Raw genomic sequence first — 27,560 nt, forward strand, 5'->3', positions numbered from 1 at the left:
TGTTGAAGAAGCCTTGGTTAACAGGATGAAGAAATCAAGAAAAGAAAAGAAAAAAGTTTCCTGCCTGTCAGCAGATCAAAACAATGGACTTGGTTTTATTCACCAAAATTAGAAAAAACGAAGTCCAAAAATGGACCAAACGAATGCGCTCAGTCTCATCTGTCTTCACAGCATGAATCTTTTCCTTCTCCTTTTTATAGCGAGAGTTGAGTTTCTGAAAGTTTCTAGAAGCAGGAAAGATGTCATATTCCTTATATGGTCAACTGACAAAAGCTTCTTATTGGTTAAAAAGGGTGTGCATGCGTCATAGGTAGAGTGTGTTCTCTTAGCAGGGGAGTTTCCCACAAAGTTACATCAAGTTTCAGCTTTACATGTCCAGACAACACAGCGCTCACGATTAAAAAAATAATTGCAGTCTAGAACCACCAGAAAGAGTGATTGATGAGGTCAAAAACAGCACAGTTTTGACTTGACTTGGTTATAATGTGAATTAATTTATCAAATGTGAATCTGACTCACAGGACTACATCATGGGGCAGAAAAGCATGCAGCTGCTGCACCTGACCACACCAGGCGGAAGAATGTGCTTATTTGGTCCTAAAGGAACTTCCGCCTATTTCACCAAAACTTCCAGAAGACACAGAGCAGAAAAAGGACCTATAGGTCCATTTTTTTAAGTTCACAATTGGAAAACTTAAAAAGTTGAGTTTGATATTCAAAACTATTCATGGTACATTGAGTTAAAGACAACAAACAAGTGGAAATAACTAAGGAGGGGACCATAGAGTTGAGTTTGTCATTGACAGTCTGCTGGCTGTGGGGAATCTTCCAGCCCAACTGCTAAATGATGTAATGTTCAGCGTATGATTTTGTTCGGTGAATTCAATCAAGTGTATTCCTTCTTTTCCATCATTCAGGGAAGAGGACCAACAACAGCAGGATCATCATTTTGGCACCGAGGAGAAAGTCTTTAAATGTGAAAAAATAGTTGGAAGTTTTGTGGAAAACGTCCAGTTAAGTAACAAAAATACTCCAAATGTATTACATGCATCACATGGCAGATGCTGTCAACTCTGAAGCACTTCATGGCTACAATGAATATATGATAACTGCAAAACAGAATACAACCTATATGTTTTGGCCCATTCTCATGACCCGCGTCCCGTGTTTTCAATTAGATTTGACCAAATTTCTTTTTTGCCCTGGCAGGATGCAGGTTTTTTTTTTTTTTTACCAAGATACAGCCCTTTTGATTCCAGTGCTGTCAGTCTAAGACAGGGTTTCCATCCAAAAATAAGAATTCAGCCAATGGAAGAAACTTTTCAAAAACAAGCTGAAGTTTTTCACCAAAGAAAACGGTTCCTACCTGTCTTCAGTACAATTGGAAAAAACGAAGTCAAAAAATGGACCAAACGAATGCGCTCAGTCTCATCTGTCTTCACAGCATGAATCTTTTCCTTCTCCTTTTTATAGCGGGAGTTAAGTTTCTGATTCCTGGAAGCAGGAAAGACGTTATATTCCTTATATGGTCAACTGACAAAAGCTTCTTATTGGTTAAAAAGGGTGTGCATGCATCATAGGCAGAGTTTCCGACAAAGTTACACCAAGTTTCAGCTTTACATGTCCAGACAATACAGTGCTCACAAATAATAAAATAATTGCAGTCTAGAACCACCAGAAAGAGTGATTGATGAGGTCAAAAACAGCAGTTTCTTTGTTTAATTATACTAAAACAGCCCAGTATCAAATGCTCCTGCTAATAGTGAACGTTGTAGTTCCAAAACAGCACAAACAATCTCTACACAAATCTAACATGAAGTATTCAAAAACTTTTTTTTTCTTTTTGCAGTTTATCAGTCTCTCAGCCTCTTGAGGTGCAGCCTTCTCTGTTCTTGCTCAGGAAAGGAATACAAGCAGAATGCACTCATGGTGTTTGCCCTCTCCCAACAATAGAACGAGCACAGCCTTGCTGCCTCAGACAATGCACACACTAATAACAGGGGACTCCACTACCCGCAGGCACTGCTTACTGAAGGCCACAGTCTGAGGCATAGAAGATAATCTGAAGGTCTGAGAGGTACAGCAACACTGTAAATAAAGGGAGGCTATATGATCTAAAATGAATATTACAGTTTTTGTTGTTTTATTTTGCTTTGTTGTTGTTTTTTACTGTGACTGTATTATATCAAGATATTAGAGACCTTCTCACTAATCCCACTGTTGTTTACATGCATGTCTGTTCTGCTAGCTAGCTAACTGCTAGAGGTTAGCAATGGCTTCTCTCACTCTCCTGCTCTCTCTTGCTCAGTGTGTCAAATGTTTGATTATTCCTTTGCCTCCTTTTCTGATACTGGTACGTGAAATAAAAGTCATTTATTTGCTGTGTTGGAACCAGTCTCCAGTAGCCAACAGGACACCAGGGAGGCTGACTGACTGTCCAAAGGAAGCATTGCCCTAAACTGATGCCCACGGTTCACCAGCAACGAGTTCACCTTTTCATACTTCATGGTTATCCATGATGGATCACAGTCTGTCCAGCGTCCTCCTTTCCACCACCTCCTCATAGGTGTCTAATTTGCGGCCAATAACGGAGCTGGCCTACCTGATCAGTTTGTTCAGTCTGTTGGTGTCAATTAAATCAAAACTAAACAGGAGGAGTGAAAAATAAAAACCTAATAATAACCTAATTTGTGGCCCAGCAAAAAAAAGGGAGTGAACCCAATGATGTAGATTTAAACAAATAAGTGGCGAAGTCATGTTTTGGGCCAGAATCATGGGGAGAGAGCTGGTAGGCCCCTTTAGGGTCCCTGAAGGTGTGAAAATGACCTCTGCAAAGTATGTAGAGTTTCTGACTGACCACTTTCTTCCGTGGTACAAAAAGAAGAACTATGCCTTCCGTATCAAAATCATCTTCATTCATGACAATGCACCATCTCATGCTGCAAAGAATACCTCTGTGTCGTTGGCTGCTATGGGCATAAAAGGAGAGAAACTCATGGTGTGGCCCCCAACTTCCCTGACCTCAAACCTATTGAGAACCTTTGGAGCATCCTCAAGCAAAAGATCTATGAGGGTGGGAGGCAGTTCACATCAAAACAGTAGCTCTGGGAGGCTATTCTGACATCCTGCAAAGAAATTCAAGCAGAAACTCTCCAAAAACTCACAAGTTCAATGGATGCAAGAATTGTGAAGGTGATATCAAAGAAGGGGTCCTATTTTTATTTATTTATTTACTTATTTTTATTTCAGTAAATATGACCTCCTAATGCTGCAAATTCAACAAATCACTATTTTTAGTTCTTTACAACCTAAAAAATATTTTGAAACTCTGTCGTGCATAATAATTTGGAACATTGCATTTTGAGTTTTTTATTTAAAAAAAAATATACTATTATCATTGGGAGACTTGGTTGATGACTTGAAAATTATACTGACTGTCATTTGCATTGACTATTTAGGAAAATCTGAGAAAAATATCATTTGCATGATAATTTGTAACATGGTGTATATTCCTACCAAATGTATTTGGCTATTTTGTAGAGAGGTTTGGTATATGTAAATTAATGATCTCTCAACTACTCAACTCAAATCGAGTTACACCTGAGTGAGCACCTGACTGACAAAACAACAAAATGTCAAAAATCAATAAACAAAAATCAGTAGAATAAAATAAAATAAACACTGATAGCAGATACCAGAAAAATATCAGATCTGTTGGAAAATCAAACGCTTATGAGCCGAGTCGTGAAGACTATAACACCACTTCCTGCCTATCAGCTTAGCTGTCAAAGTTAGCAGGCAGATCAGTACCAGGCAGAGAAACAAAGCACAGAAGGAGGCAAACCCCTTGTTGTAGGCTTTCCTCTTGACCTGAAACTCCTGTCAACTCTAACACTAGTCCAAAGTAGAATTAGAGTAGTTTTACTAGTAGTATTAGAAAATGAGGGGCCTTACTGAGCACTGTTGAAGAAGCCTTGGTTACCAGGATGAAGAAATCAAAAAAAGAAAAGAAAAGAAAAGAAAAGAAAAGAAAAGAAAAAGGTTCCTACCTGTGAGTAGATCATAACGATGGACGAATACGCTCAGTCTTATCTGCATTCACAGCATGAATCTTTTCCTTCTCCTTTTTTACTGCAGGAGTTAAGTTTCTGATTCCTGGAAGCAGGAAAGACGTTATATTCCTTATATGGTCAACTGACAAAAGCTTCTTATTGGTTAAAAAGGGTGTGCATGCATCAGAATGTGTTCTCTTAGCAGGGGAGTTTCCCACAAAGTTACATCAAGTTTCAGCTTTACATGTCCAGACAATACAGTGCTCATGAATAATAAAGTAATGGCAGTGTAGAACCACCAGAAAGAGTGATTGGGCCTGTGGATGGTGGTCACCCAGATCAGGAATCTCCAGAGGATCTGGCACTGTTGATGTGAGCTCTGGGACAGGAGTGTGTGAACCTGATGTTGAACAATATTTTAGCTGTTCCACTCACTAACAGGCTGTTTTGCTAACTATCACGTTCTGTTTCCGCTTACGTTTTACATATTATCCCAACATTTTTGGAAACAAGGTTGGATGTGAAGCGCTTAGCACGTAATACATCACATGTCTGACCAGTCAGTGAATGAGTGTGAGAACATAGCATTATTCTCTGCACTACTTATCTCGTAACTCTCTCAGTATATTAATATTTCAAACATACACCAGTGCCCACCTTGTAAACCCAACACCCAGCATTCCAGCCTCAAAGGAGTTTATCTCATTTCAAGTTAATAATTACAGATTTACAGAAACGAAACACTGTAGCTGACTCGACTTGGCTATAATGTGAATGAATTTATTAAACGTGACTCTGGCTCACAGGACTACATCATGGGCGTGGAAGAGCATCCAGCTGCTGCACCTGACCACACCGGAAACGGAATGTGCTTATTTGGTCCTTAGGGAGTTTCCACCTATTTCACTGAAACCAAAAGAGCAGAAGCAGGAGCAGAGCAGAAATCTGATGAATAAAAATCACTTTACTTTTTAACCATGTCTCTGCCCAACCAGTAAACGAGTCTGGGAAATTTTCTCTTTTACTCATTAATAACAGTTTTCTATGAAGTATATCGGTATACTGAGGTACATAAACACATTGTTGCTCCATCCTGTAAACTTGAAAACAAGCATTTCAGCTTCTGTATACGTAGTGAAAGTGGGCATGGCAACAACAGATTGTGCAAAATGAGTCACCAAGGGAAAGATATATAAGCAGTGAACAGCCAACACACAGGCTTTTCACCGAAGTGTTTGTGACAGGGTAAGTCAGCCTGAAGCCAAGGGATCAAACCTTTTTAAAAAAAAGTTCCTTATCTTTTTTTTAATCACCGTGGACACGCCACAGGTAAGTCAAACAAATTCCATACCTGTTTTTCAAAACTTTCAAATCTTTCAGGCTTTCCATCCGAAAATAAGAACTCAGCTGATGGAAGAAACTTTGGAAAAAGCTGAACTTTTTGACAATATAATGAATTCCTCAGAAAAAAAATTAGACTTTGATGTAATGCCTCCAGACATGCGGTCTAACCTCAATGATTATCTTGAGAAAAATGAAGGAAGGAGAAGACAATATGCTTTTGCTATTGCTTACATGGAAAATGGTGAGTGTGTGACTTTTCCTGATATTTATCCAGGTTATAGAAACGACAAGAATGAGAACTCTGCTTCTCCTCCCTTCCAACATAGTGAGGAATTTTTAATTGAACAACTTGATGAATTTCTACAGAAAAATCAAGTCAAAGTGCAAACAGTGTTGATTTATACACAGAACAGTCCATGTCTGAAGAGAGGAAAACATGTCCCTTGTATGTATCAGCTGTTAGAGAAATCCCATCAATGGAACAGTGAATATGGATTTTCTACTGTTGTAATATTCACAACATGTTGGGGACTGACTGGTCCAGATTTTTTTAAACATCTGACATATTCTGACATCTCAGATCCCAGCAGTGTTTTTTATTCATATCTTGAAACATGCAAGGAAATCCCCTTCGGATTACACAGTAAAGACTTCAGACAAAATGTTCACAAACGAGGCATCTACCGGACCCTCTTGTCTGTTGCACCCATAGATAGACAATCACTAAATGAAAGAATTAAATCTGCTCTCAGTGACCTTGAGAAACTTGTGGACAACTCATTTGGTCTGACTGATGAGCATTTGAGGAGTGGGGAGAAAATTATTTCTTCATTCCATTTTCAAGATGGAATCTCTGACATTCTGAGAAAGACCTGGAATGAAATGGTTTTGAAGAGCTCAGTGTCACCCGTCAGAGAAAAAATTACCTCTGATTTCAACACTGCAGCTGTTAAATGTTTTAGAAAGAGACTGAAATCAGTTTTTGGGGACAGTAGTCCTTTACGGCTTTATCAGTTACACAATTGATTTGTGAACACACAGGAACAGCTGATAGCGCTAAGAAGCAGCGCAGGAGATCACCAAGAAAATCATAAGAAGAATGGGATGCAGAGCTGGGGCGAAGTGTCAGGACAAGAAAAGATGGAACAGCTTCAGGAAGTCATTCCTGCCATGAGTCATCACACTGTACAATAGTAGCTTAAACAGTTAATCTCTACCAACCTCACAAACAGTATTTCAATGTTTAGATATTATTTGCACTACTGCATGTCATACTGTGTGTTGTGGTTATTTGGTATGTTTTTCTGTGTAGGGTGTTTTGTGTGTGTTTCTTTCCTTTTTCTGCAGTGGAGGTGTGGCCTGGCGGTTCGGAGGGCAGACGGTGCACCTGACACGTATCCACTGATTTCTCTCCATATTTAAGCAGCGTGGCGGAAACGTCTCGCTGCTGGATTATTCCAGCTTCATGCTAGACTTTCCAGCCTTTTCCTTGAGTCGTGTCATCCTAGTAGAGTTATCTTGTTCCTAGTCGCCCGACTCGCCCGTGTGCGTACTCTGTCTCTGTTTAGTTTCTAGGCATAGTGGGGTTTCCGAGCTTTTATTTTCTTACCATAGTTGTGTGTTTGTCCTACCCGCTTGCCACGGTGTAGTTGAGGTTTTTGTTTAAGGGCTGTTTCGTGTTTTCTGAGACTGTGTTTTGTTGGGTCACGTTTTGTACTTGTGTTGGTTATTTTATTTATTTATTTATTTATTTTAAATTGTTTGTGTTAAACGGCTCCCTGTGTTTCCACTGCTGATTTGTCTGCCTCTTGGGTCCTACTAAAATTACTTGATTCGCTAATCTTAACAGAACAATCTGGCCAATATGGACCCGGCCGATACTTGGCTCGGAGACGGGGATCCCGCAATGCAAACTACTTTGTGCAAGCAGGATAAGTGGCTAAGCCACCACAATCATACATTCCGCTCTCTACTAGAGACCACTCAGCAGTTAGCCTTGCAGGCTGATCCACTGCTAAAACTAAATAATTTGATGTTCAAAAGGACAACTGTTGGTCACATGTAAAGTATAAAACACATAGTCTCACACAAGGGAAAGTGAATAAATGTCCTAGTGAGATTATTAGAAGAAAAGCTCCGTCATTAGGACGTGGAAGTCCCGCATGAGGAAAAGGACAAGAGCAGGGATAGATCTGTGAATTGGGTGAAGGAAATGCACATTAGGGGTATGTTTGGACACTGTGAAAATGCTCCACCAAAACCGAGCAAGTTCAGTGTGTTTCTGAAATTGGCGACAGGGAGCAGAGATCAGGCCAGAGCAACATTGCAGGATGCAGAAATACTGCACAGAGGCAAGGCTGAGAGAGAAGCAAAAAAAAAGCATTTTTGACAGATTGCCTCTGTTTCATGGGAGAAATCAAACTCTGCACAACTAAAACATCATCTGCCAGCTGTGACCTTGACTCAAGACACACAGTGCACAGAATCAAAAGTTGACACACTCTTGCCAAAACAGTCAATGCCTTACACTGAGGCTCATGCTATTTTGGTTGCTGTGCAGCATCAGATGCCTCAAGTCGAATGTACGCGCCCTAAAACAACGTCCATGACACCAACCGCATCCTCTGTCAGCTCAGAATCATTAGATTCACTCCAGAATCAACCCACATCCCCCGTGATGTCTCCGTTAGTCGTGATTAAAAATGGTCTGTTACAAACTGCCCTGTATCCAGGCAATGAAAAATCACAACAACAGGCAGAGAGATATTTGGATGAAACTGCGCGCGAGTACCGATAATTCACTCAAAACATCCCGTTCTACACCCTCGTCTATACTAACCCGATCATGTGCTCCACCATCCGACACAATCCACATAAACAGTCAGAGCACTCCAGAGGCCGCATGCTCTGAGCCCTCCGTACACGCCCTAACCTAGAGCAACATGGTCTGCACAATGGGAAAGACAGCGCTGACCAGTCAAGCTATCTTAATCTGCCTCGTCATTCCTTCCGACCACGGCCGTGGCAACATTCACGCTTGCTCAGATACCCGTCGACGTCAGTTTCAGATGCCGCTGACGCCACCGCTGGAAGACGCACCGTTGTCACGTATGCTCCGTTCTCCCTGCAATATACTGCGCTGATTAAATCTGATCCTGCAGATCCTGCTAAAGTCTCGGCTGTGACGTCCTGGCCTGTCCCCACCTCTCGTAAGGAGTTACAGCGCTTCCTGGGCTTTGCCAATTTCAACCACCGGTTCATCAGGAACTACAGCTCCGTGGCGGCTTCCCTGACAGCCCTGATGTCGGTAAAGGTGGGGTTCCAGTGGACTCCAGAGGCAGCTAAGGCATTCCAGTCTCTGAAAGATCGGTTCACCTACGCACCCATCCTGCAACTGCCAGATCCTGACCACCAGTTCGTGGTGGAGGTGGATGCCTCGGATGTAGGGGTGGGGGCTGTCCTGTCCCAGCGCTACTCCAAGGACCAGAAACTACACCCCTGCGCCTACTTCTAGTACTTGCCCTCCAGGGCTCCTGTGCGTTCCCCCCGTGCTGAGGCCGGATGTACTCCAGTGGGGCCACGCCTCAAATTTGTCTTGCCACCCAGGAGCTCACAGGACATGTGAGGTGGTCCATCTGAGATTTTTGGTGGCCTACACTCGAGGAGGACACTCGTCAGTACGTCCGGGCATGCGCTGTCTGCAATCAGAGCAAACCTTCACATCAGGCACCTGCTGGCCACCTCCGTCCTCTCCCCGTTCCCCATTGACCCTGGTCCCACATCTCTTTGGACTTTGTCACCGGATTGCCCCCCTCCAGTGGCAACACAGTAGTGCTGACGGTGGTGGACAGGTTCAGCAAGACGGCGCACTTTGTCCCCTTGGCCAAGCTCCCTTCAGCCAAGGAGACCGCTGAGCTGATGCTGCACCACGTCCTCCGCCTACATGGTCCCCCCAGGGATGTGGTGTCAGACCGGGCCCCCCAGTTCACCTCCATTTTCTGGAGGGAGTTCTGCAACCAGTTGGGAGCGACAGCCAGCCTCTCTTTACACTAACACCCTCTGAGCCAGCTCTCTGCTCAGTACGGCACATTGTTGCTCCGGTTGTCCGTTTCCCCGTATTCCCTGTAAATCGGCCGGTACTGCAATTGGGTCCTCCACTAGCCCGTTACAGCCATAGTGTGTGGACATCACACACCTGCCAGTTGGACATATTAAATTAACCTTAAAGGGCCTGATCATTACAATAGTTTACTAATTTTTCACACAAAAAGGGGTTCCATTTATTTCATTTCTATGGAATTTTTAGCTCAATTCTTTTATTGTTTCCACATTTTATTATTTCCATATGCTTGTGCAATGAAGAATTGCTTGCTGCCTGTTAATGCAATGAAGAACAGCTTACACATAATTGCTCACATATAGGTAGCCAAGGAGACCGCTGAGCTGATGCTGCACCACGTCCTCCGCCTACATGGTCCCCCCAGGGATGTGGTGTCAGACCGGGCCCCCCAGTTCACCTCCATTTTCTGGAGGGAGTTCTGCAACCAGTTGGGAGCGACGGCCAGCCTCTCTTTACACCAACACCCTCTGAGCCAGCTCTCTGCTCAGTACGGCACATTGTTGCTCCGGTTGTCCGTTTCCCCGTATTCCCTGTAAATCGGCCGGTACTGCAATTGGGTCCTCCACTAGCCCGTTACAGCCATAGTGTGTGGACATCACACACCTGCCAGTTGGACATATTAAATTAACCTTAAAGGGCCTGATCATTACAATAGTTTACTAATTTTTCACACAAAAAGGGGTTCCATTTATTTCATTTCTATTGAATTTTTAGCTCGATTCTTTTATTGTTTCCACATTTTATTATTTCCATATGCTTGTGCAATGAAGAATTGCTTGCTGCCTGTTAATGCAATGAAGAACAGCTTACACATAATTGCTCACATATAGGTTGCCAAACACAACTACACTAAAATTGCTATGTATTTTCCTTTTATATTTCAGTTTTCACATTTTAATTTTTATCACAGTTAGGGTTAGGGTCACAGTCACAGTCAAAACTCTTTTTAATAATTATATATTTTTCTATTTTTACGAGTGCAACGTAAGCATGATAAATGTGAACTTTTGTCTGACGACTGTGCTCATTCTGGCTGAGATCCTGAGGGAACTCTGACATTTTCCAAGATGGCGCCGCGTGAGTGGCAGCAAGTTGCAGCAGCTCTGTCTTCTGTTTTCCTCACTTCAGTGTTTTTCTTGTGTCCTTTCCTGTTTTCTAAAAACCCTATGGATATGCACAAAGAGGGGTTCTACGTTTGTGATTTTTGTGCTCTTTTTTCTGTTATTTTTTGGGCTTTTTTGAGTCTGCCTTGGGAGACCCTTTCAGCCATGGCTCTATTGTCGACGCACGGGTCCAGCTTCCAGAAACCAGAGCTTCCAGCGGAGATAAGGAGGAAATGGAGAGGCTGTAAAGGGGGTCTCAAGCACCGGGAGAGAAGACAGAGATATAAACCATGTTTGCCGGCCATTATCATGGGAAACGGTGTTTTTCGGAGATGAGGCTGAACCAGGACACACCGGACTCTGTTGTTTCCTGAGATGGATTTACCCTAGTCCATGCGAACCGGAAAGTGGCAGAGAGCAGTAAGAAGAAAGGACCGGACCGAGCCCGATAGAACTTGCCCGGCCCGTTTTGATTGACAGCTTTGAAGAGCCCGCACCCGTTTGCAGCCCGACATTTTCAAATGCGCGCATATACAAATGTCTGAACAAGAACGTAGTTTTGGCTTCTGTTAATATTGATGCAACATCCATTTTGCATCTATCGCGCAGATCGAAATGCCTCACGTGATCGCGAATTTACCACGCAAGTAACGTAAAGCCCGAGCCCGACCCGGACCCGGACCCGGACCCGATTCAAATGATAAATATTATGCCCGAACCCGCCCGAACCCGCCGGGACCCAACATTCGGGCTAATATTCCCAGCTCTACTCTGGACTACCCCCCACAGTCACCCCCCTCTCCATCACTATGGACCAGGTGAGGAGGGAGCTCAGGAAGACAAAGGCCAGGAAAGCCACAGGCCCAGACGCCATCAGCTCCAAGGTGCTCAGGGAGTGAGTGGACCAGCTCAGTCAGGTGGTTCTATGCATGTTCAACCTGAGCCTCAGTCTGGAGAGAGTCCCAGCCCTGTGGAAGACCTCCTGCATTCCAAAAAACAGCCCATCCCAGGGAACCAAGCCACTACAGACCTGTCGCCCTAACTTCCTACCTCATAAAGACCATGGAGAGGATCGTCCTCAGCCACCTCCGCGCCCAGGAGAGCTCTGTGCTGGACCCGCTGCAGTTCGCATATTGACCTGGCATCAGGGTGGACGACGGCATCACCTACCTGCTACACTGGCCCTGTCTCACCTGTCTCATTTTAAATGAGTAATACGTATAAGTAAATAAGTGTGTACGTATTGTATATATTGTAAATTACCATAGGGTATATAACACTTGTGCAATATTTTTCTTGTCTTCTTGTCCTCTGACTTCTTGCACTCTGTCTTTTTGCTGCTGTAACATGTGAATTTCCCCCCATTGTGTGATAAATAAAGTCTATCTTATCTTATCGTATCTTATCATATCTTATTCTTAGACCAGTGCTGTATTGCTTTATATGTGACCTCAATAAATACTTTGACTGTGAAATGAAGATTGCTTCGGACCATTTTTGGGGCTTCCAACAAAAGAACCGAACTAACAAATTGGTCTGCCAGTAAGATGCTGGGCTGGAGCACGTTTTGTCTCGCCACCTGTCTGCGCTCGGCTATTCCTCCCACGGCTAAAGCAGAGACCCCAGAGGCAGCCACCCCCCCACATCTCTTGTCAGTTCCCAAAGTCTATCATGACTTAGCTGTGGCCTTTAGTAAGGATAGGGCCCTGTCTTTGCCTCCCCACAGGCCTTATGACTGCTCCATAGACCTCCTGCTGGGAGCTCCGCTAGCCTCCAGTTGCATGTACAACCTGTCGAAGCCTGAGCGGGAGGCTATGGAGACGTACGTAGGTGGGTCTTTGGCTGCAGGCATCATCTGGCCCTCTTCCTCTCCACTCGGAGCAGGTTTTTTGTTTGTGGAGAAGAAGGATAAATTGCTCCCTCCATGCATTGATTTCCATGGGTTGAACAACATAACCATGAAAAAGAAATTCCCCTTGCCACTGCTTTCGGCCGCGTTCAAGCCCCTCCAGGGGGCGACACTCTTCTCAAAATTAGACTTGAGAAATGCTTACCATCTGGTGCGTATTCGCCAAGGGGATGAATGGAAGACAGGGCATGTGTAGTGATGTAGTGATGCCTTTAGGCCCTGGTTATGAGCTCTTGCCCTCTGGCAGACGTTACAGAGTTCCCCACTGTAAACTTAACCAATTTAAAAATTCATTTGTTCCTACCTCCATTAAACTTCTAAATAGTGCTGTTTGAGGCTGCAGGGATTGTGCAATATTTCCATGGGTTTTTACCACAGAGTATGTGCACTATGTGCAATGTGCAATATGTGTTATGTATTTGTATGTGCAATATCTTGTAATGTGCAATGTTGACTATGTGCAATTCATTATGTTGTTTGTTTTATCACACTGTGGAGGCATGTTGTGCGCAGCATACGAGTCCAAAACAAATTTCCCCATGGGGACAATAAAGTGTATCGTATCGTATCGTATCGTATCGTATCGTATCGTATCGTATCGTATCGTATCGTAATGACGTGTTAAGGGATTGTCTGGACCGTTTTGTGTCTGTGTATTTGGATGACTTTTTTTTGGGGGGGGGGGGGGGGTAGCCTTTATGATAGAGATACAGCTGAAGGAATGACAGGAAAGGGTGCAGAGAGAGAGGGGACGCAGCACATGAGCCACATGGGAGTCGAACTGCAGAGGACTGACAGCCTCAATACATGGGGCACACACCCTACCAACTGAACTATAGGGGCGCCCCATCTGGATGACATTTTGATTTATTCCCGCAACCAGGATGAACACATCCAACATGTGCGCCTTGTACTCCAAAGGTTGCTCAAGAACAGACTGTTTATCAAGGCTGAGAAGTGTGCATTCCACCAGTCATCTGTTTCCTTCTTAGATTACATAATCGAAAGCGGGCAGATCAAGGCTGATCCGAGTGACCCACTCCTACCAACCGCAAGCAGCTTCAGCGGTTTTCTTTGGTGTATATTCAATCGGCCAAATAACTTACTCCCCACCAAGGCAAATGGGGCATGTTTCTCAGTCGGTTCAACTTTACTCTGACTTTCAGACCCAGGTCCCACACCACTAAACCCGATACATTGTCCCGGAAGTTCATGCAGTCGGAGGTTGAGGCAGAGGAGGAACCTGTGACCATTCTGCCCACGACCCGTGTGGTGGCTGCAGATTCCTGGGATGTGGAGGTAGTAGTCTGCAACACCCTGTGCACAGAGCCGGACCCCAGTGGCGGCCCTCCCCACTCGCTGTTCATCCCCGTTGGAGTACACTCCCAGGTGCTGCCGTGGGGGCATTCATCTAGACTATCCTGCCATCCTGGCACGGCCCAAACACTGTCTTTCCTCAGGAGGAAGTTTTGGTGGAAGCCACATTATGGTGTGTGGCACCCCAAAATCCCTCTGATTGGATGGAGCACCTCCTATGGATCAAGTATGCGCACAACGCCCTGACCACCTCGGCTATCAACCTCTCTCCCTTCGAGATCTCGTTGGGGTTTCAGCCACCTCGGTTTAGTTTCTAGCCACAGTGGGGTTTCCTAGCTTTTGTTTTATTGCCATAGTTGTGTGTTTGTACTACCCACTTGCCACAGTGTAGTTGAGGTTTTTGTTTCAGGGCTGTTTCGTGTTTTCTGAGATTGTGTTTTGTTGGGTCACGTTTGTACTCATATTGTTTTTTGTTGTTTTTTGTTACTGTAAATAAACCATTTGTGTTAAATGGCTCCCTGTGTTTCCGCTGCTGATTTGTCTGCCTCTTGGGTCCTACTAAAATTACTTGATTCCCTAATCTTAACACTGCAATATTGCACATACTGTCTGTTTACATTTATTTATCATCTGCAACTTCCACAAATTTTTTCTGGTACATATTTTATAGCTCTGTCTCTCTCTCTCTCTTTTAGAACTGATGTTAATATTTGTTTATACACTTAGTTATATTTTATATATTTTACATACTTAGTTATATTTTATATATTTTACATACTTAGTTATATTTTCAGAATTGCTGCAATTCTATGTTTATATACTTAGTTGTATGTTAAGAATTGCCAGGTGTTCACCTCAACAACAAACTGGACTGGACAAATAACACAGATGCCCTGTACAGGAGGGGCCAAAGTTGTCTACACCTGCTAAGAAGACCGAGGTCCTTTGGAGTATGCAGGACACTGTTAAAAACATTTTATGGCTCTGTGGTGGCACTGCAGTTTTCTATGCAGTGGTCTGCTGGGGCTGTGGGAGCTCTGAGAGGGACAGAAAAAGACTTAACAAACTGGTAAGGCAAGCCGGCTCCGTCTTGGACTGCCCTCTGGACACCATCGAGGAGGTGGGTGAGAGGAGGATGTTAGCTAAGATGACATTGATCATGGAGAACCCATCCCACCCCCTGCATGAGATGGTGGGAGGCTGAAGCAGCTCCTTCAGTAACAGACTGCTGCATCCAGCCTGTAAGAAAGAATGCTACCGCAGGTCCTTCATTCCTGCATCTGTCAGACTGTTTAACTCCAGCATCATGAAATGTAGCACTGTGTTAATGCTGTCCTTCTGAAAAGTCCTATGTAAGTATAATGTATTATATTTATAATTATTATTATTGTTGTTGTTGTTGTGGCAATATAATACAAAATATATTATTAATGGACTATCAAATTAACTATTTTTTGTAATAACAAAAAATGTTTCTGGTCCTCCTAATATATAATTAGTTGTGAAGACATGTTTTCTCACAACAAGAACATTTTTCGAATTAATGTTGCGACTTTTTTGTCAAAAAAAACCCCATTAAATTTGATGCTCTGTGTGCTTTGTTCCCTCATCATCATCATGGGTTAGCCTGTGGTTCAACCATCAAAGCTCTCTGGTGTTCTGTAGACATGTGTGGATATAAACGGGTCAATAAAAGACAACAAGAGACAGCATGAGCCTCCAGAGTTGGCACCCAGATCCTGCTGTCCGCCAGTTTTACCTCTCTGCTGCAGATAAGGAACATGTTGTAAGCATCAGATCCACCCTCAGCTACATCTGCACCTTCAGCTGGTCCGTGGATTCAGTATCTGGGCCACCTTCAACTACATCCTCTGCTGTGATTGGGCTGTTTCTCCAGGACCTGCTGTTCAGCCGTCCAATCCGTGCCAGTCCGGTCTGTTGTGTTTGCTGATAGTCTGCACGTAGAGTCAGGCTATTTTCATTAGTGAGTTAAAACTGTCCCTTAGTTTCCCCCTGAAAGACCCGGTAAAAGGAAATACACTGTAAAAGGTGAAATATAAATCAATCAATATGTTTGTTAAAGATGAGCCATACCTTCTTACCGAGCAGTTTTTGTGTTAGAGCATTTCACTTATTTCGAGCTTTTTGTTCTTAATCATCTCAATAAGACGGTCTTACAGAGATTGTATTACTGCTTGTGAGTAACTTAATGCTTGAAAGTAGAATTTCCAGAATTATAAAGCAGTTTGATTGACACGAGAAACAAAAATGCTTTGTCAAAGTCAGAATTTCTCTGTATCCTGACAAATGTACTTATTTTTGGTCTGGCTGCACCACTTTTAAGACAACTGTGGCTTCTTTGAGACGAGATATTTTTACTAGTTTTAAAAATCTTGCCAAGTGAAATTTTTCTGTTCTGCTTTAGTTCTTGTTTTGACAGCTGAGCTTTTGCAGGGCAGGTTACCCTCTGTATTCTGCACGTGGGTTGAGTTTCTGTTAGATATGCTAGTCTGGAGGTGAGTGACACCCTCTGTGTTTTGATGTTTTCTTTTTTCTTTCTACTTGGTTTTATTCAGTTATTTGATTTCTATTCTTTTCCCTTCTACTTTTGTTGACATTGTAAAAACAACCTGTAACCACGACAAAAGAAAAACCCGAAACTAACTAAGAGACAACTGAGACAGCTGTGTAAAATCAAGCTGCATCACTTTACAAACGTCCTACTGCTTTATATATGTTTCCTTTTTTCGTCACGGAATAACTTAGTGAGGTGGATGTTGGCCACAAAGGGATGTAACAGACACATTTAGTTTCCAGTGCACAACAGTAAGACACTGATTTAATTTCCTTTATTAGTAGTTTTATTACTGATACATGATCTTGTTAGATACCACTGTCCCAGCACACAGACTGTAATCCTTTGTGACATGGAGCTTTGAGAATTGGCACAAACAATATACAAATGAACATCCCTGTATACAATACTGACTTAAAACAGAGGAAAATAAGCAATAAATATCCAAAACTCGCATCAACACAAGATAAAAATGCAGGGTTGTATCTTGAGAAGACCAAACGTCTTTTAATTATGTGCCGTCCTCTCTGTATTCAGTGCAAACATGAAATTAAGAAGAAAAAGGAAGAAGAAAAAAAAGGCTGGATTTCAACTTTTGGCCCTAAAATATTTAATAATCAGTCTGACGATAGTCTAGTTTGTGATGGAGTGGAGTTAAAATGTCAGGAAGACAGAGAAAGAAATGTACACATGTTAAAAATAAAAAAAAGTACCAGACGCCCACACTGGTGAAGTCTGAGCTTCTTCAGGCCTCAGAACATGTCATCAAGACTAAGAATTAAGAAAAAAACACAAATAAAAAAACAAACAAAATGGATTTAAGCCCAGAGAATGAATAAGGCAAGCAAGCTCATACTATATATACACAGTCAAGGTTACTATTTACATCCTGTTCACATATTGTTTAACTTTACCAACAGTTGAGGTGGGCTTTGACTCCCCCTACTGGTTCATCCTAGCATCACACTGCAGACAGCAGTAATGAGCACGGGAGGAGTCTCATGCTTTTAAATCTCTCGTTACAGAAGAAAACCAGCCACAGCGCAGTGGCTGACAACCAGAGGAGCCATCCCAGAACCGACGTCCAGCGTTTGGAAACACCCACAGCCTGGTCCGACGCTCCCTCCACATGTGAAACGACAGCACGGGGATGAGAAAATAATTCCTCACGCTCTCTTGATGTTGGTTTTGGTTTAATTATTTCCATATTGCTTTCGCTTTGTCCTGGCTTCTAAGGAGTAGAAATATTATAAAGAGGCGACCACACAGCCGGGTAAAAGGAGTGAGAGAGTGCAGAGCTACTCTGTGACTTTCTAATGTTGAACACAAGCAACATACAGACATCACCACCGTGGTGGAAGCAGATATGCTACCTCACAAAAACACCTGCAGCTCTTCTGTGACTACTGTATTTATTGGGAGATAGCTCAGTTACAGCATTAGCTTAAGAGGCCTGGATATGCACAACTCATCATACTTACTACTTATATCACATGACCAAAAGAACGGGGTCAAACAGAAGCGGAATTCATAAATGATCGTAGATGAACATAACCTAAGAGAGAGCGATGTCCGGATGAAGGATAACTAAGCCAACACTAAACAAACTACTCCACCAGCACCTGTACCGCACATGAGTTGAAAGACACATCAAAAGGAGCGAGGAAGAAAGTTGCCATAAGCGAGACCTGAACTTAGCAGAGCCAGACTCACTCAGAGGTATACAGGCTTAGTGAGGGGAAGCTAAACTTTAAAGCCTTCCACAAGCTGTGAGGCCTAAAATACAGTCAAAAAGGTTCAAATTAATGTAAAATACAGGCCCAAAGCAGCTTTGATCCCAAATAATCCTGTAAAATTTGACTTACATGAGGAAATGGTGGCGGCTGAACGACACAAGTGGGAACAGCAACAAGGATGTTTCCGACTATCAGCCAATGCAGGCCTTACAGTTGATCTCAATCACCTTCTTACTGCTTAGTAAAAAAAGCCAACTGTTCGAGCTCCAGACATGACAGCGTCTGAGGATGTCCACCATCATGGCCAGATGCAGATGAGGACCCAAACTTGAGGCCTGCACGCATCAAGAGGGTGAAGTTTTCCAACTGGAACCACGTAGGAGTAGCACAGAGGACACACAGGGGACCCGAAGGAGTGACAAATGTGAGTTTTCACGAGAGATACTTCAACCAGAAACAGCCTGGATCAAGACTGTCACAAAGTCGGCAGCAGAACACCAATCAGGAAGGCCGAGGAGACGGGAAAACTGCACATGGTCAGCTGGTGTTCTCACTAACGTGTTCTCTCTCTACTGTGAGGACCTACTGTACATATGTGTCAGAGGGTTAAAGAAAAAGGAGCACTTCTGTTCACAGCTCACAGAAATTAAAAACTGAGGCAACAACCCAGCGACTGTTCCCAACCTAAAGGAGGCCACATACAGCTAAAAACCGAACCTGCACTTGGCTCTAAAAACCAGCAAGTGTGACACAATTTCAGTGCTTGATATATACAGTGTATATGTGTGGAGACCAAACAGAGGACTGCAGGCTGTGGGTGGAGCGAGTGTAGGCCGGTGGATGTGGACAGCAGGCCTCATGGCGGCGTCTCTGCGTTGTTAGTCGTGGTCTTTTTCTTCGTTGGTTTCTTGACCGTCTTGGCTTGAGTCTTGCAGAGGGAGCAGAGCAACGGGAGGGAGGAGAAAGTAAAGAGTAATTTTAAAATTTAAAAGGGGCGCCGGTTTTACACACAAGGTCAGTTTACGCTTCAACGTTGTCCATCGTTCGTACTTCCACAGGAGTGAATGGGAAATGGAGCGACTACTCGTACCGTCGGGCCGAAGTGTAACCCTTCAGCTCCAAATACTCAGCAGAATCAAAGGTGCTCTTGAGCTGCATTGCGGGCATTGTAGGACTAAATAGATCCAATAAGTATTGATAAATGTTGAATGTTGCCATTTGGCCCAAAAATACTGCGATGTATATTTTAAGAAGACTTATTGTCAAGTGTGAAATCAACAGTTTCATGACGTGTTCCAGAACACACCAACGCGAGCTCAGCTTAGCTGTGATGTTACATCAGTGATTATCTTTTTCAAAAACACCTCTGAAATATTGTATTTTACAGTCGACTCTATTGATAAGAGGATTTCTCATTCAAATAGTTTGTTACACTCTTGTCGGCACAATGCACAGCACTGAAAACCACCGGTCCTACCTCTGTCTTAGCAGCAGCAGGTTTCTTGGTAGCCTTGACGCCGGTACTGCGTTTAGGGGCTTTTTCTCCCACATCTTCATCCGAGTGTTCAGTCCTTGTGTCCGACTGGTCAGAACTGTGTTGGGATGACGCGTCGTCAGCGAGGGACATAGCCGCCACAGAGCGGGCTGCGGGATTGGACAAAAATTGGTGGTTACTCAATGACAGAGCAGCTCAGAGTTCAACAACAACAACAACAACAACAAAGAAAAAAAATCAGCAGAGGGCAAACAGACAGAGCCAGCAGGGGACAAACTTCAATCACTAATTATTGATTTTTATTTATTTATTTATTTTTTAAATGAATATTTTGGCCAATCACCATCATGAAAAGCCCAGGGTGACGTCTAACAATGCGTGCTAACAGTAAAAATCCACAAATCCTAACATCTGAAATGCAGAAACCAACAAATGTTTGGCACTTCGGCTTGATTGGAAATGTCAAGCTCTTCTGTGAGTCCACAGTTTGATTAATTGACTAGCTGCTTCATCACTGGAGCACAGACTGAAAGAGAAGGGAAAGGAAACGTGGTTCCCACTGATTTAGCAGGTTTTCAAGAGACAGAAAAGAAGGAATTAAGAAATACAATTTGGTTGGATATCATTTTGTTCAGTGCGGTTCACACATTCATTTGCAAATTTAGACAGCGATTCTAATTCATTATGTGTTGTAAATGAATGGAGGAGCAGGAAAGTTAAACATGTTTGAGTCTGTTTGCATCGTGTAAAGGAGTACAGCATTAATCAAGTTTGTTCCACTTACAAATAACTTGAAAAGCAGGAAGAAGAATCAGTCTGCTCCATTCGGCTCTGAGTAATCATTAGGAGGACTTTTGAGCTTGGATTCTTCTCACGATACACTGTGTTGTTCCCAAATGTTATTGAAGGAAAATCCATCCACAGATCACCTCTAAGAATTTATATTAACTCCAGCAGTCTGATTTTTTTGCTTCACTGTTTTGTTTGACAGGGTTTTTGAAGTTGCACATTTTTCTTGTTGGTAGGAATTTAAATTTGCCACTTTGTCCTGTTCGCTCATTAAGTAGACTTGGTTGTATTCACCAAAATTAGAAAAAGCAAAGTCCAAAAATGGACCAAACGAATGCGCTCAGTCTCATCTGTCCACACAGCATGAATCTTTTCCTTCTCCTTTTTTCCACAGGAGTTAAGTTTCTGATTCCTGGAATCAGGAAAGATGTTATATTCCTTATATGGTCAACTGACAAAAGCTTCTTATTGGTTAAAAAGGGTGTGCCTGCATCATAGGCAGAGTGTGTTCTCTTAGCAGGGGAGTTTCCCACAAAGTTACACCAAGTTTCAGCTTCACATGACAACACAGTGCTCATAAATAATAAAATAACTGTAGAGTAGAACCACCAGAAAGAGTGATTGATGAGGTCAAAAACAGCACAGTTTTTTTTTTGTTTTTTTTTTATAATAATTCATTCAAAAAGCCTTGTTCTTAGTCTTTAACACCAAACCTGGAAAACACTACAGCCAGTTGTGTTTGTTATAGTGTACTACACTCCTGGATGGCTAACATAGTCTTCATTACACAGCCAGGTTTTAGTCAGGTTTTCAGTCATTTACAAATACAGCTGGTATCACTTTATCTTCCAACACGGGAACCTTCGAAAGGACTGTTAAACCTGATATATATTTAGACTGCTTTTCTCCCATCGATCAGTTTCTTTGGGACTGACCTGGTGAGCCATTGGCTGGTTGGATGCTTTCTGGTGGGAGTGCAGTTTGGGCCTGTGGATGGTGGTCACCCAGATCAGGAATCTCCAGAGGATCTGGCGCTATTGACATGAGCTCTGGGACAGGAGTGTGTGAACCTGATGTTGCACTGCCTTGATTCAGATAGATAGATAGATAGAACAATATTTTAGCTGTTCCACTCACTAACAGGCTGTTTTGCTAATTATCACATTCTGTTTCTGCTTACATTTTACATTATCCCAACATTTTTGGAAACAAGGTTGGATGTGAAGCACTTGGTGCATGGGATTCGTTCACTCTAATTCTGTTTTATATATGAAGCACGTAATATATCACGTCTGCCCAGTCAGTGAATGAGTCTGTGAGAACGTAGCATCTCTTAACTCTCTCAGTATATTAATACTTCAAACACGCACTGGTGCCCACCTTGTAAACCTGACGCGCAGCATTCCAGCCTCACACAGAATCAAGCTTGGCATGGCAACAACAATTCTGGTGTGATCGGCTCCACCACACCTATTGAAAACAATAGTGAAGAAATGTAATGAACAACAGAACTGAAAGCATTTCTTGAGGTGAAACAAGGACAGGGTGAGATCTAGTGTATATATGGATTAATATGGACGAGAATATGGCCACAGAATAGCTTCCCAGGTGCATTCGACACACTTCAGCTGCCTGTCACGTTCATGCACATTCTTTTAAGCATTTCATAGCTTGTTTGGCTTTGCTGCTTTTGGCAGTGGAGCAGTAAAGCACATGTGGTGGTGAGTGTATGGTGGCACCCCTACACTTGTAGTGTAGTTTCTCCAGTTAGTAGCCTTTGACCATCGTTTTCGACTTTCATTGAAATCATCCAGCTGTGAAACACATTGACAGCATATTTTGTCCCAGTTTGAGAGGTCCTATCTCCTCTCAGCTGCCATTTCCAGTTTCTTTTAATTTACTTCATGAAATTTGCTTTACTTTTCAAGCATGTCTCAACTCGTCACTAAATAAGTCTGTGTGTTTTCTTCAGTAGTAAACTTAATCTTATTGGCATTTGGCACTAACTATTTCCCAGTGGTAGATACTGCATTTCCCATTTTGGCTTCTCTCCTTACCTGTATGCCTCAGGGTCCTGGAGGAGTGCAGGTCTTGGAGTAGAAATAGAGACTTAGGTCATTCAATCAATTTATTTACATAGTGTGCACAATAATAAAAGTGAAATCCTTAATCCTGTGTGAATCTACCGTGTCTGTTACTTGTAAAAATTCCACTGCAAGTTACCGATCAGACTTTGCCAAACATAGAGGTCAGATTAAGGATTTCTAATTCACATGGGTTCCCCTGACGATGTCCGACAAATAGGATTCAAAAATTAAAATACTGCTCTCTTTACTTTGACTGAACTGACTTGGCAATGAAAACAATCCTGATATTTTCTTAAAAGGACAGTTACTAAGAGGCTGCAGACATATGAAACCCTGACATCATCTTAAAATAGCAATATAGACTGACAGTAAAGGTTTTACCTGGTTTGACCGGCTCCACCACACCTGTTGAAAACAAAAGTGAAAAAATGTAACGAACAACAGAACTGAAAGCATTTCTTAAGCTGAAACAAGGACAGGGTGAAAGATTTACTGTAAATAAGAACTGATGATGAAAAGAATACATTTTAAGCAGTTAGCATTAGTTACCATGTTATCTCTTTGAGTTTGAGTTATTTTATTAAGATAAAGATTTAACTGTGAAACATTTTAATAGTATATTTTGACAGTTTTAGAAATCTTTTTCCCTCTCGGCAGCCATTTCTAAACTGCAAAAAATAACGCCCCTCTTTAGTTATTTCCGCTCGTCTGTTATCTTTAACTCAATGTACCATAATTAGTTTCGAATATCAAATTCAACTTTTTAAGTTTTCCAATTTTGAACTTTCACTTTGCTTTTTAAGCACGTCTCTGCCCAACCAGTGAACGAGGCTGAGAAATTTTCTTGAAATAACAGTGTAGTTTTACAAAGGTTTTACTCGGTAATAACACTTTTCTATGAAGTTTATCGGCACATTGAAGTACATAAACACATTGTTGCTCCATCCTGTAAACTTGAAAACCAGTATTTCAGCTTCTGTATACGTAGTGAAAGTGGGCATGACAACAACAGATTGTGCAAAATGAGTCACCAAGGGAAAGATTTATAAGCAGTGAACAGCCATCACACAGCCTTGTTGCCGAAGCCCAAAGTCCTTCTTACAGGATAGCCGAGGCTGACAAACCTTGTCAAAATTTCCCCATCTGTCTTTTTTAACTATATCTCTTTAAATGTCGGACCAAAAAAAAAAAAAAAATTGTAATTGTTTTATTTGTTTTAATTCGAAAACTTTAATACACAAACTTTGCCAGCCTCTGCTTGGGCTGGGTAATCGCTGCGGACACAGTCTGGTAAGTCAAAACGAATTTTCTACCTGATTTTCAAAACTTATGGTGTGTTGTGGCTGTCGGCAATAATGTGTAAAACTGGCCACTAAAATCTTGGTATGATAAGCATTAAAGTACATTTCAAGTAATACAAAGTAAAAAGTAATCTAATCGAATTTTTCTCCCCAGTGTCTGCAGCTATTGGCCATGCAGGTAACTGGTTATTCTACCCTTTATTCATATAAAATGCTTGACATCTTACAAAAGACAGTTTTTCAAAGGGAAAAATATCCAATAGTACTGACAACTGTTTGGCGTTACTGAAATATTACATTCATGTATACGTAATTTCATAATGATATTTGTTTCGTTAACCAACACCAAGAGATGTTTATCAGCCCAAAACACTTTAGGCTACTTCTGAGAACATAATTTGATATCGCTTTTATATGTGCATTTTGTAATAGATTTTTTCTTTCCTCACTAAGCCCGACACAAGCAGACAGCAGGTTCCAGATAGGGAAGACACATGTTCAAGCAGATCGACTGAGCTGCAGCTCTTGTCATCCCAAAGGTAAGAAAAGAAATGTTGCATTTACTCAATCTAGTAGTGTCAGCTGGTACCATGAAAAATTAAATGTGATAAGACAGGGGAGCAATTTTACTCAATATTTTGGGATTTCAGTTTTTTTTTTCCAGTCAAATATATGCAAATTTATTTTTTCTTCAACTGACTTTAATAAGTCTTCATAAGTTATTACAAAGATGCACTTGTAAGATATTAATTTACATGTCAGCACAACTAAAGATTTGACAGCTTATTCCCATGCAACTTTATCTAAACCTTCTGCAGATCTGCATGCAGCATCACTCAAGCGCCAAAGTGGAGCGTTTGGTGCTTCTCATTTATGCCCGATAAAGGTTCTTATATCCTCCATTTCTCGTATGCTACCATCCTCGACAGTGGAGGAACAAATGATCTGTAAGTATTATACAGAAAATCCGTTCACTCCTAGGACACGCTGCACACATGTAGCGCCCTATATCTTAAAAGAGATACACTTAGACAAGATATCAACTGCATGAATACGTTAATACACTGAGCATAATCTGCCTGTGCCTTCAAAAACTGCTGAAAAGTAAATTTGGTTCATGATGCTGCATCACATGACTTCCTCATTTGCTCCCATCACTGTTACTCCAGCTATACAGATCTTCGTCACATCAAAAGAAACGTAGCTGAAATGAAGAATGGTTTCCTTTGAGAGGACATTGTCTCTTGTGTGTTGCTGTACTGACCTCCATTATATTGAGCAGTATTGTAATGTTTTGTTCATCCCCACTTACAGCAAGGGGACAGAATATTAGAAACATGCACCACTCAGTACACTTCCCAGCGGGCACAGAGTTGAGTTTGTCATTGACAGTCTGCTGGCTGTGGGGAATCTTCTAGCCCAACACCTAATAATGTAATGATCAGCGTATGATTTATTTTTGGTGAATTCAATCAAGTGTATTCTTTCTTTTTCATCATTCAGGGAAGAGGACCAACGACAGCAGGATCATCATTTTGGCACAGAGGAGAAAGTCTTTAAATGTGGAAAAATATTTGGGATTTTTGTGGACTATTTCCACTCAAATAAAAAAAATACTCACGGGAAATTAAATGTAATGGCAGGTGCTGTCAACTATAAAGCACTTGATATATATAATGAATATATGGTAACTGCAAAACAGAAAACAACCTGTATGTTTTGGCCCAATCTCATGACCAACGTCCCGTGTTTTGAATTGGATTTTACCAAACGTCTGTTTTTGCCCTGGCAGGATGCAGTTTTTTTACCAAGATATAGCCCCTTTGATTTTAGTACTGTTAGTCTAAGACAGGGTTTCCATGTGAAAAAAAGAATTCAGCAGGTAATAGACGATTTTGAAAAACAAACAGAATGTCCTGACAAAACTGAACTATTCCACCAAATAATAAATTCTTCAAGAAAAGAATTAGATGTTGATGAAATTAATCCAGACAGATACATGCAGTCTGACCTCAACCGTTATCGTGAGAAACATAAAGGAAGGAGAAGACAATATGCTTCTGTTATTGTTTACTTGGAAAATGGTGAGCGTAAGATTTTTCCTGATATTTATCCAAATAGAAATGAAAAGAATAAGAACTTCAAACACAGTGAGGAAATTTTAATTGAACAACTTGATGAATTTCTACAGAAAAATCAAGTCAAAGTGCAAACAGTGTTGATTTATACACAGAACAGTCCATGTCTGAAAAGAGGACATGTCCCTTGTATGTATCAGCTGTTAAAGAAATCCCATCAATGGAACAGTGAATATGGATTTTCTACTGTTGTAATATTCACAACATGTTGGGGACTGACTGGTCCAGATTTTTTTAAACATCTGACATATTCTGACATCTCAGATCCCAGCAGTGTTTTTTATTCATATCTTGAAACATGCAAGGAAATCCCCTTCGGATTACACAGTAAAGACTTCAGACAAAATGTTCGCGAACGAGGCATCTACAAGAACCTCTCGTCTGTTGCACCCATAGATAAACAATCACTAAATGAAAGAATTAAATCTGCTCTCAGTGAACTTATGAAACAGGCAGACTCATTTGGTCTGACTGATGAGCATTTGAGGAATGGGGAGAAAATTATTTCTTCATTCGATTTTCAAGATGGAATCTCTGACATTTTGAGAAAGACCTGGAATGAAATGGTTTTGAATAGTTCAGTGTCACCCATCAGAGAAAAAATTACCTCTGACTTCAACACTGCAGTTGTTAAAGTTTTTAGAAAGACCCTGGAGTCATTTTTGGGAGACAGTAGTCCTTTACGGCTTTATCAATTACACAACTGACATGTTGAATTAGTTAAGAAGACTTGATTTTTTGTGTCTTTGAGTGTCCTGAAATGATCTATATAAGTATAATGTATTATATGTATGTATAATACAAAATACATTGTTAATGGAGTATCCAATGAACTATTTTTTGTAATAACAAAAAATGTTTTTCGCCCTCCTAATATATAATTAGTTGTGAGAACATGTTTTCTCACAACAACAACATTTTTCGAATTGTTTTCAAAAGTTTTAAAACTTTGTAACTTTGAGTGCCAATTGTAATTTGACTTTGCTGTCTGCTGTGTCGTGAGCTCTTGGCAATAAAAAAACCCATAAAAACCGACGCTCTGTGTGCTTTGTTCCCTCATCATCATCATCATCATGTTTCTGCCTGTGGTTCAACCGTCAAAGCTCTCTGGTGTTCTGCAGACATGTGTGGATATAAACGGGTCAATAAAAGACAACAAGAGACAGCGTGAGCACCCAGATCCTGCTGTCCGCCAGTTTTACCTCTCTGCTGCAGATAAGGAACATGTTGTAAGCATCAAATCCACCCTCAGCTACATCTGCACCTTCAGCTGGTCCGTGGATTCAGTATCTGGGCCACCTTCAACTACATCCTCTGCTGTGATTGGGCTGTTTCTCCAGGACCTGCTGTTCAGCCGTCCAATCCCTGCCAGTCCGGTCTGTTGTGTTTGCTGATAGTCTGCACGTAGAGTCAGGCTATTTTCATTAGTGAGTTAAAACTGTCCCTTAGTTTCCCCCTGAGAGACCAGGTAAAAGGAAATACACTGTAAAAGGTGAAATGTAAATCAATCAATATGTTTGTTAAAGATGAGCCGGGGGCGGCACGGTGGCGCAGCAGGTAGTGCGCGTGCCTCACAGCAAGAAGGTTGCTGGTT

At 41.9% G+C, this 27,560-nt stretch overlaps 2 long non-coding RNA genes across 2 annotated transcripts; one reads left to right on the forward strand and one right to left on the reverse strand.

Annotated features, from left to right (window-relative positions):
* Positions 1 to 16,657: 16,657 nt before the first annotated feature.
* Positions 16,658 to 20,546, reverse strand: LOC143325380 (uncharacterized). Its single transcript, XR_013077529.1, has 3 exons — positions 20,436 to 20,546; positions 19,634 to 19,800; positions 16,658 to 19,084 (listed from the first exon to the last, which is right to left on the reverse strand). It is a non-coding gene; the product is annotated as an uncharacterized LOC143325380 (long non-coding RNA).
* A 3,107-nt stretch (positions 20,547 to 23,653) lies between these two features.
* On the forward strand, positions 23,654 to 26,995 carry LOC143325883 (uncharacterized). The gene is made up of 5 exons (XR_013077579.1): positions 23,654 to 23,817; positions 23,983 to 24,006; positions 24,282 to 24,367; positions 24,647 to 24,775; positions 25,332 to 26,995. It is a non-coding gene; the product is annotated as an uncharacterized LOC143325883 (long non-coding RNA).
* The last annotated feature ends 565 nt before the right edge of the window (positions 26,996 to 27,560 follow it).

Source organism: Chaetodon auriga, chromosome 9 (genome assembly GCF_051107435.1).
Source record: "Chaetodon auriga isolate fChaAug3 chromosome 9, fChaAug3.hap1, whole genome shotgun sequence".
Lineage (NCBI taxonomy): Eukaryota > Metazoa > Chordata > Actinopteri > Chaetodontiformes > Chaetodontidae > Chaetodon > Chaetodon auriga.